This window comes from Lonchura striata, chromosome 5, assembly GCF_050655825.1.
Source record: "Lonchura striata isolate lonStrDom1 chromosome 5, ASM5065582v1, whole genome shotgun sequence".
NCBI classification, from domain to species: Eukaryota; Metazoa; Chordata; class Aves; order Passeriformes; family Estrildidae; genus Lonchura; species Lonchura striata.
Window position 1 is genome coordinate 72,226,070 of NC_140707.1, and position 7,846 is coordinate 72,233,915.

General features: G+C 53.0%; 2 non-coding genes across 2 annotated transcripts; both read left to right on the plus strand.

Moving 5' to 3' along the window:
* The first annotated feature begins 2,052 nt into the window (after window positions 1-2,052).
* LOC146767446 (signal recognition particle RNA) lies at window positions 2,053-2,350 on the plus strand. The gene has a single exon (XR_014956101.1).
* Window positions 2,351-6,273: 3,923 nt separating this feature from the next.
* Window positions 6,274-6,573, plus strand: LOC146767447 (signal recognition particle RNA). Its single transcript, XR_014956099.1, has one exon.
* The last annotated feature ends 1,273 nt before the right edge of the window (window positions 6,574-7,846 follow it).

A 7,846-nucleotide genomic window follows, 5' to 3' on the forward strand; every position in this document is an offset into this window, starting at 1 on the left:
TCCTGGTCTCCAGCCCCCTGTGGAAAAGATCCTCCAAAGTGGCCTCCCAAGGAGGAAAACCAGTCTGACACCCTGGAGAGGAGAAGCTCCAGGGAGAGCTCAGAGCCCCTGGCAGGGCCTGGAGGGGCTCCAGGAGAGCTGGAGAGGGACTGGGGACAAGGGATGGAGGGACAGGACCCAGGGAATGGCTCCCAGTGCCAGAGGGCAGGGATGGGTGGGAGATTAGGAAGGAATTTTTTATTCAGAGGGTGGTGAGGTTCTGCAAACAGACTTTCAATACCTTTGGATGCCCCTGGAAGTGCCCAAGTCCAGGTTGGACAGAGTTTGGAGCAGCCTGGGACAGTGGGAGGTGTCCCTGCCCATGGAAAGGGGGTGGAATGGGATGGGATTTAAGCTCCCTTCCCACAAAAAAGCACTCAGGGATTCTACGATTCCAGAATATTTAGGCTTTTGTAATATATCTTAAGCACATCAAAATGTCTTTACAGGTGCTATTGGCAAAGCTGGCTCCTCCTTTCCCAGGGTGTTCTCAGGAGCAGAGAGAGGAAATGAAGAGGGGGGGTGGATATTGCCTGACCCAACCTTCACATGCCAGAATCCTGGATCACCACCAGCCTGAAAAATCCTGAAGCCTTAACAAGCAAAATAATTCGAGGGCTGTGGTGGGATTTTGGGGTGTCCTGTGCAGGGCCAGCAGCTGGACTCCACGATCCTTCTGGATGCCTTCAGCCCAGGGTATTGTGCGGCTCTGTTCCGTGACTCTGGCCCTTGGAAGGAGGAATTTTGGAGCTCAGTGGGATCCCCAGGCTGGTTATTTGTGGGGCTGGAGCCTGGCTTAGCCCTGGCTCTGGAGCTCAGCAGATTCTGGAGCAGCTGCTCCCGCTGGGCTGGGCAGGATCCAGCAGCTCTGGGATGAGCTCCCGAGCTCTCTCCAGCCCCCAGCAGGCTCATTTTGCATCTCAGCTGTTTTTTGGTGCTGCCCAGCTCTGTCAGACCCTCTGGCTGCATCCTCGCTGTGCCTGGGCCCTCCTCAGGCTGCCAAGCCCGTTCCCATCCGATTTTCTCCGGGAAATCACGGAGTTCCATGCCCCTGCTCTCTCAAATCCCTCCTGCTATGGTTTTTTCACGTGAGGAAAAGTGTCTGTGTTTGTGGCAGGAGGAGGGTTGCCTGGGTGTGTTCAGTGTGATTGCCATGGGGATGGTTTGCCTCTCTCCCCTGTTTGTGGATGCCGGGCCCCCTCTCCTCATGCCTTGACCCCTAAATCATTATCCTAATGCCTTTAGCCAAAACTCCAGCTGTCACCAACAGCTCTTCCTTAAGGAGATAAAAAGAGCCCAGAACAAGGTCTGGGATCTCTCCCATGCAGCCCTGACACCCTTAATGCTTCAGGCTTGTGCAGCACTGGGGAAAATCTCATTTTCCTTCTCAGGGATGGGATTGTCCTGCGGACTTTAGCCCTGGACTTTGCTCCAGTAGCTCGGGCAGGCTGGAGGAAGTGCACAGCCACCTCTGAGTGGGTCTGGCAGGGCAGGAGGAGTGGCCCTGCCTGGGCAGGACACCCTTGCCTTGACCTGTGCGCTGGAGAAACACAATTCCATGAGCCATCCACGGAGGAGAGGGAGCAGCCAGTTATTCCCATGGGATACCTGGGGCAGGACACTTTGATAGAGGCAAAACTGAGAGTTAAGATTAAAAACCCTCAGTGAACCAGTTCCTAGGCAGCTGCCTGTTATGGCAGGGAATGAATAAAAGCAGGGAGCTCCTGAATTTCACTCCTTGTTATTTTTCTATCCTTTGCTGAGAATCATTCAGCTCATTACACCTGCAAGGAGCAAGCTGCCTCTCAGACATTCTGCAAATCCTTCTGAGCTCTCTCTGGGCACATCCCAGAGCAGCACCACGAACTTAAATTTTCAGCCTACAACAGCCCCAACCTTATGCCGGATGAGCGAAATTTTACTCCCCGCGCCTGCTGCTCCTCCCACCGTGCTGGAGGAGCTCCCGAGGCCGGAGGAGCCGCTCCGGGGCGTTGATGGGGAGCGGAGCGGGCAGCCGGGCACGGTGGCTTGTGCCTGTAATCCAAGCTCCGGGGAGGCGGAGGCTGGCGGACCGCCGAGCCCGGGGGTTCTGGGCTGCCGGGGGCTGTGCCGAGCGGGCGTCCAGGCTAAGGCCGGCATCGATGTGGTGGCCCCGGGGGAGCCGGGGGCCACCAGGTCGCCTAAGGAGGGGTGAACCGGCCCAGGTCGGAGACGGAGCAGGTCAAAGCTCCCGTGGCGGTCAGTAGCGGGATCGCGCCTGTGAACAGCCCCTGCAGCGCAGCCCGGGTGGCAGAACGGGACCCAGCCTCTTTTGGCATCTCCATCCCCTGGTTCCGACATCTTTTGGCATCTCCATCCCCCTGGTCCCCACATTTTTGGCATCTCCGTCCTGTGGTCCATACATCTTTTGGCATCTCCATCCTCCTGGTCCCAACATCTTTTGGCATCTCTGCCCCCTGGTCCCCACATTTTTGGCATCTCTGCCCCCTTGCCCCAACATCTTTTGGCATCTCCATCCCCTGGTCCCCACATTTTTGGCATCTCCATCCCCTGGTCCCCACATTTTTGGCATCTCCGTCCTGTGGTCCATACATCTTTTGGCATCTCCATCCTCCTGGTCCCAACATCTTTTGGCATCTCCATCCTCCTGGTCCCAACATCTTTTGGCATCTCTGCCCCCTGGTCCCCACATTTTTGGCATCTCTGCCCCCTTGCCCCAACATCTTTTGGCATCTCCATCCCCCTGGTCCCGACATCTTTTGGCATCTCCATCCCCTGGTCCCCACATTTTTGGCATCTCCATCCCCTGGTCCCAACATCTTTTGGCATCTCCGTCCTCTGGTCCCCACATTTTTGGCATCTCCATCCCCTGGTCCCCACATTTTTGGCATCTCCGTCCCCTGGTCCCCACATTTTTGGCATCTCTGCCCCCTGGTCCCCACATCTTTTGGCATCTTCTCCCCTCGGACCCAGCCCCTTTGTGAGCTCTCCGCGCCGCGGAGCAGCCGCAGCTCCGGGGGAAGGAGAAGCGCTGCCGGGGATGCTCCTCCCGGGGATGCCGCGGCAGGTTTCGGTGGGATGTGTTGGTTTGGCAGCAGAGGTGGCTGCTCGGCTGGGAACTGCCCGGTTCCTGTGCCGGCCGCCAGGATTTCCCGTCGTGTTTCTGCCTGCGAGTCAGTCCCACCCCTCCCTCAACCGCAGGAGCCTCTCGTTATTGTTGTGTCCGGCCGGTATTCGCTGTGAAAAACGCCAGTCGCTTGGTTTTTAAACTTTTAAAAGTTTAATAATAATAAAATGGTTATAAAAATAGTAATACAATTAGAGTAATAAAAAGTTAGAGTTAGGACAATTTCAAGGCAATAAAAAGCAAAGACTTATGGACATCTGGATGCTCTCGGGCACTTAAGCCATGACAAGCATGTTTTGGGAACAAAGGAATAACCCTTAAAAACCATACACTGTTGCATATTCATACATATTTCACGGTTATGCATACATTCTATTTAAAATATGACACTCTCTCTGGAGCATGTCAACTCCTTTTAATCCCCACGGTGTCTTCGAGTCTGAGCAAGGCCTGAAGAAATTAGCTTCTTCTGATAAGAGAACCATAAATTCCTCTTCTCTGGAAGATTTTAGGTGTTCTGGAGCTGTTATCTTGAAGTGAGTATCTCATTCTTTAAAAAAAAAACACACATACGTAATTTCTATTTTAACTACATTTACTAATGTAAATCAGGGCTCTATGGTGTGAGCAGATGACGTGGTTAACATTTAATAGTTAATTTGTAGTTAACATTTAATAGTACGGTAAACTACATTTACCGTACTATTAAAATGTTAATACAGCACTTCTAATCAATATAAAAATAATACATATAGTATTCCATTTAATTTTTTGCGAAAAGCCAATGATGAAATATAAATTTTTCACGTTCGCTGTCCCAGCCCGCTGGTGGCCTGGGCTCTGAGCTCTGCGCTCCATCTGGAGGTTTGGAATGAAAGCAGAGGGAGCTCAAGGCCATTCCCTCGGTTCCCCACTGCCACGGTGTGGCCGGGAGGGCTCGCACAGGGAATCTGCAAAACAGACCGGTCTGGTGGTTCCTGCGTGGGATCCAGCGCTGGGAAGGATGAGCTTGGGATTTTGGGCTGCAGCTGCTGTGCCGGTGGAAGTTCAGTGTGGATATATGCTCTCCCATCCTAAATCCCACTGTGAGTTTTTGGGCGTAAGAAGTGAAGAATTTGGGTTTGTGCTCAGGGTGGGGAGGGGGAGCTCTGTCCTTGGCCTGGCTGCTTCCTCAGCAGGGAAAACTGAAATGTGTGCTGGGGTCAGACTGGGATGGAGGAAAGGAAAGGAAAGGAAAGGAAAGGAAAGGAAAGGAAAGGAAAGGAAAGGAAAGGAAAGGAAAGGAAAGGAAAGGAAAGGAAAGGAAAGGAAAGGAAAGGAAAGGAAAGGAAAGGAAAGGAAAGGAAAGGAAAGGAAAGGAAAGGAAAGGAAAGGAAAGGAAAGGAAAGGAAAGGAAAGGAAAGGGAGAGGGGAAGGAGGAATGGAAAGGGGAAAGAAAAGGGGAAAGGATGAGAAGGGGGAAAAGGATGGAGGGAAGGAATGAGAAGAAGGAGGAGGAGAAAGAAGAGAAGAAGGATGTGAAAAACGCCAATCACTTGGTTTTAAAATTTTAAAAATTGAATAATAATAAAATGGTTATAAAATAATAATACAATTAGAGTAATAAAGTTTAGAGTTAGGACAATTACAAGGCAATAAAAAAGAAAAGAATTACGGAGGTCTGGATGCTCTTGGACACTTAAGTCATGAAAAGCATACCTTGTGACCAAAGGAATCACCCTTACACCAATATACTTGTTGCATATTCATATATCCTTCATGGTTATGCATACATTCTATTTAAAACAAGAAACTCTGTCTGTTGTATGTCAAGTGTTTCCTTTAATCCCCTGGCGTCTTCCAGTCTGAGCAAGGCCTGAAGAAATTCGCTTCTTCTGATAAGAAGCCATAAATTCCTCTCCTTTGGAAGATTTAGGTGTTCCTCAAAGCGACTATCTCATTCCTAAAAAAAAAAAAAAACTTCCCCCACATACATAGTCTCTATTTTAACATTACGTTGTAACCTAAAACTACATTTACCACACCACGTAAGAGACTTAATAGAGCATAACTTTCTAACATTACACATATAATAGCCAGTAACATTTGAGAAAAGCCAATCATAAAATGTGCATTTTTCACCAAGGAGAAGGAGAATAAGAAGGGGAAAGGGGAGGGCGAGAAGGTGGAAGAAGAGGAGGAGGAGTATAAACAGGAGGAAGGAGCGAGAGCAGCAGAAGCAGCAGGAGGATCAGGGGGAGCAGGAGGAGGAGCAGGAGGAGCAGCAGGAGGAGGATCAGGAGGAGAAGGATCAGGAGCAGCAGGAGGAGCAGGAGGAGGATCAGGAGCAGGATCAGGAGGAGGAGGATCAGGAGGAGGATCAGGAGCAGCAGGAGGAGCAGGAGGAGGATCAGGAGCAGGATCAGGAGGAGGAGGATCAGGAGGAGGATCAGGAGCAGCAGGAGGAGCAGGAGGAGGATCAGGAGCAGGATCAGGAGGAGGAGGATCAGGAGGAGGATCAGGAGCAGCAGGAGGAGCAGGAGGAGGATCAGGAGCAGGATCAGGAGGAGCAGGAGGAGGATCAGGGGGAGCAGGATTAGGATCAGGAGCAGGAGTAGGATCAGGAGCAGCAGGAGCAGCAGGAGCAGCAGGAGCAGCAGCAGGAGGAGGAGCAGGAGGAGGAGCAGGAGGAGCATCAGGAGGAGCAGGATCAGGAGCAGGAGGAGGAGGAGCAAGAGGAGCAGAAGGAGGAGCAGGGAGGAGGATCAGGATCAGGAGGAGGAGCAGGAGGAGGATCAGGGAGGAGGATCAGGAGCAGGAGGATAAGGAGGAGGATCAGGAGCAGCAGGAGGAGCAGGAGGAGGAGCAGGGAGGAGGATCAGGGAGGAGGATCAGGATCAGGATCAGGAGGAGGAGCAGGAGGAGGAGTAGGGAGGAGGATCAGGAGGAGGAGCAGGAGGAGGATCAGGATCAGGAGGAGGAGCAGGAGGAGGATCAGGAGTAGGATCAGGAGGATGAGGAGGATCAGGAGGAGGATCGCGAGGTGGGTCGGGAGCAGCAGGAGGAGCGGGGGGCGGGCCGGGGGCGGCTCCGCACAAGCCGAATGCGCTTTGTGGCGGGCTGCGAGCGCCGGGCGCGGTGGCGCACGCCTGTAGTCCCAGCTGCCGGGGAGGCTGAGCCCGACGGATCGCTTGAGCCCAGGAGTTCTGGGCTGCCGTGCGCTGTGCCGAGCGGGCGTCCAAGCTAAGGCCGCCATCAATATGGTGACCCGCGGGGAGCTGCGGGACACCAGGTTGACTAAGGAGGGGTGAACCGGCCCAGGTCGGAGACGGAGCAGGTCAAAGCTCCCGTGGCGGTCAGTAGCGGGATCGCGCCTGTGAATAGCCACGCCAGCGTAGCCTGGGCAATACAGAGACACGCGGGCTCCCCTTTTGCCTCTCCAACCACACTAACTCCCACCCCAAAACACAAACACCCCTTCACCACCGCAAACACGCGCACGAAAACACCGCCTCCTATTGACACTCAGCACTAACAACACCGCCACGCTCCATTGCGCTGCTCACTGCCGCAAACTAATTTTCAACCCGAATCACCCCTCAAATAATACATCTCCGCAAACACTCATGAAAGGTGTCCCGCGGGGTCCCTTTGCTGCCCGACGCGGACACGCGTGGGCTCTTTGCCCCGCTCAGCGCAGAGAGACGCGGGACCCCTCCTGCCCCACACCCGCGGCATCCTCCGGCCACACACGGGACGCCCCTTTTTGTCTCCCTTCAGCCGTCCTCTCCCGGGCCCTTTTTTGGCACTCCCGGACTCTTTTCTGTCACTCCCGGACCCTTTTCTGTCACTCCCGAACCCTTTTCTGTCACTCCCGGACCCTTTTTTGTCACTCCTGGACCCTTTTCTGTCATTCCCGGACAGTTTTTTGTCACTCCCGGACAGTTTTTTGTCACTCCCGACCCTTTTCTGTCATTCCCGGACAGTTTTTTGTCACTCCCGGACAGTTTTTTTTGTCACTCCTGGACAGTTTTTGTCACTCCTGGACCCTCTTTTGTCACTCCCGGACAGTTTTTGTCACTCCCGGACCCTTTTTTGTCACTCCCGGACAGTTTTTGTCATTCCCGGACTCTTTTTTGTCACTCCCGGACCCTTTTCTGTCACTCCTGGACAGTTTTTTGTCACTCCTGGACAGTTTTTGTCACTCCCGGACAGTTTTTGTCACTCCCGGACCCTTTTTTGTCACTCCCGGACCCTTTTCTGTCACTCCCGGACAGTTTTTTGTCACTCCCGGACCCTTTTTTGTAACTCCCGGACAGTTTTTGTCACTCCCGGACAGTTTTTGTCACTCCCGGACCCTTTTTTGTCACTCCCGGACCCTTTTCTGTCACTCCCGGACAGTTTTTTGTCACTCCCGGACCCTTTTTTGTAACTCCCGGACAGTTTTTGTCACTCCTGGACAGCTTTTGTCACTCCCGGACAGTTTTTGTCACTCCCGGACCCTTTTTTGTCACTCCCGGACCCTTTTCTGTCACTCCTGGACAGTTTTTTGTCACTCCTGGACAGTTTTTGTCACTCCCGGACAGTTTTTTGTCACTCCCGGACCCTTTTTTGTCACTCCCGGACCCTTTTCTGTCACTCCTGGACAGTTTTTTGTCACTCCTGGACAGTTTTTGTCACTCCCGGACAGTTTTCTGTCAC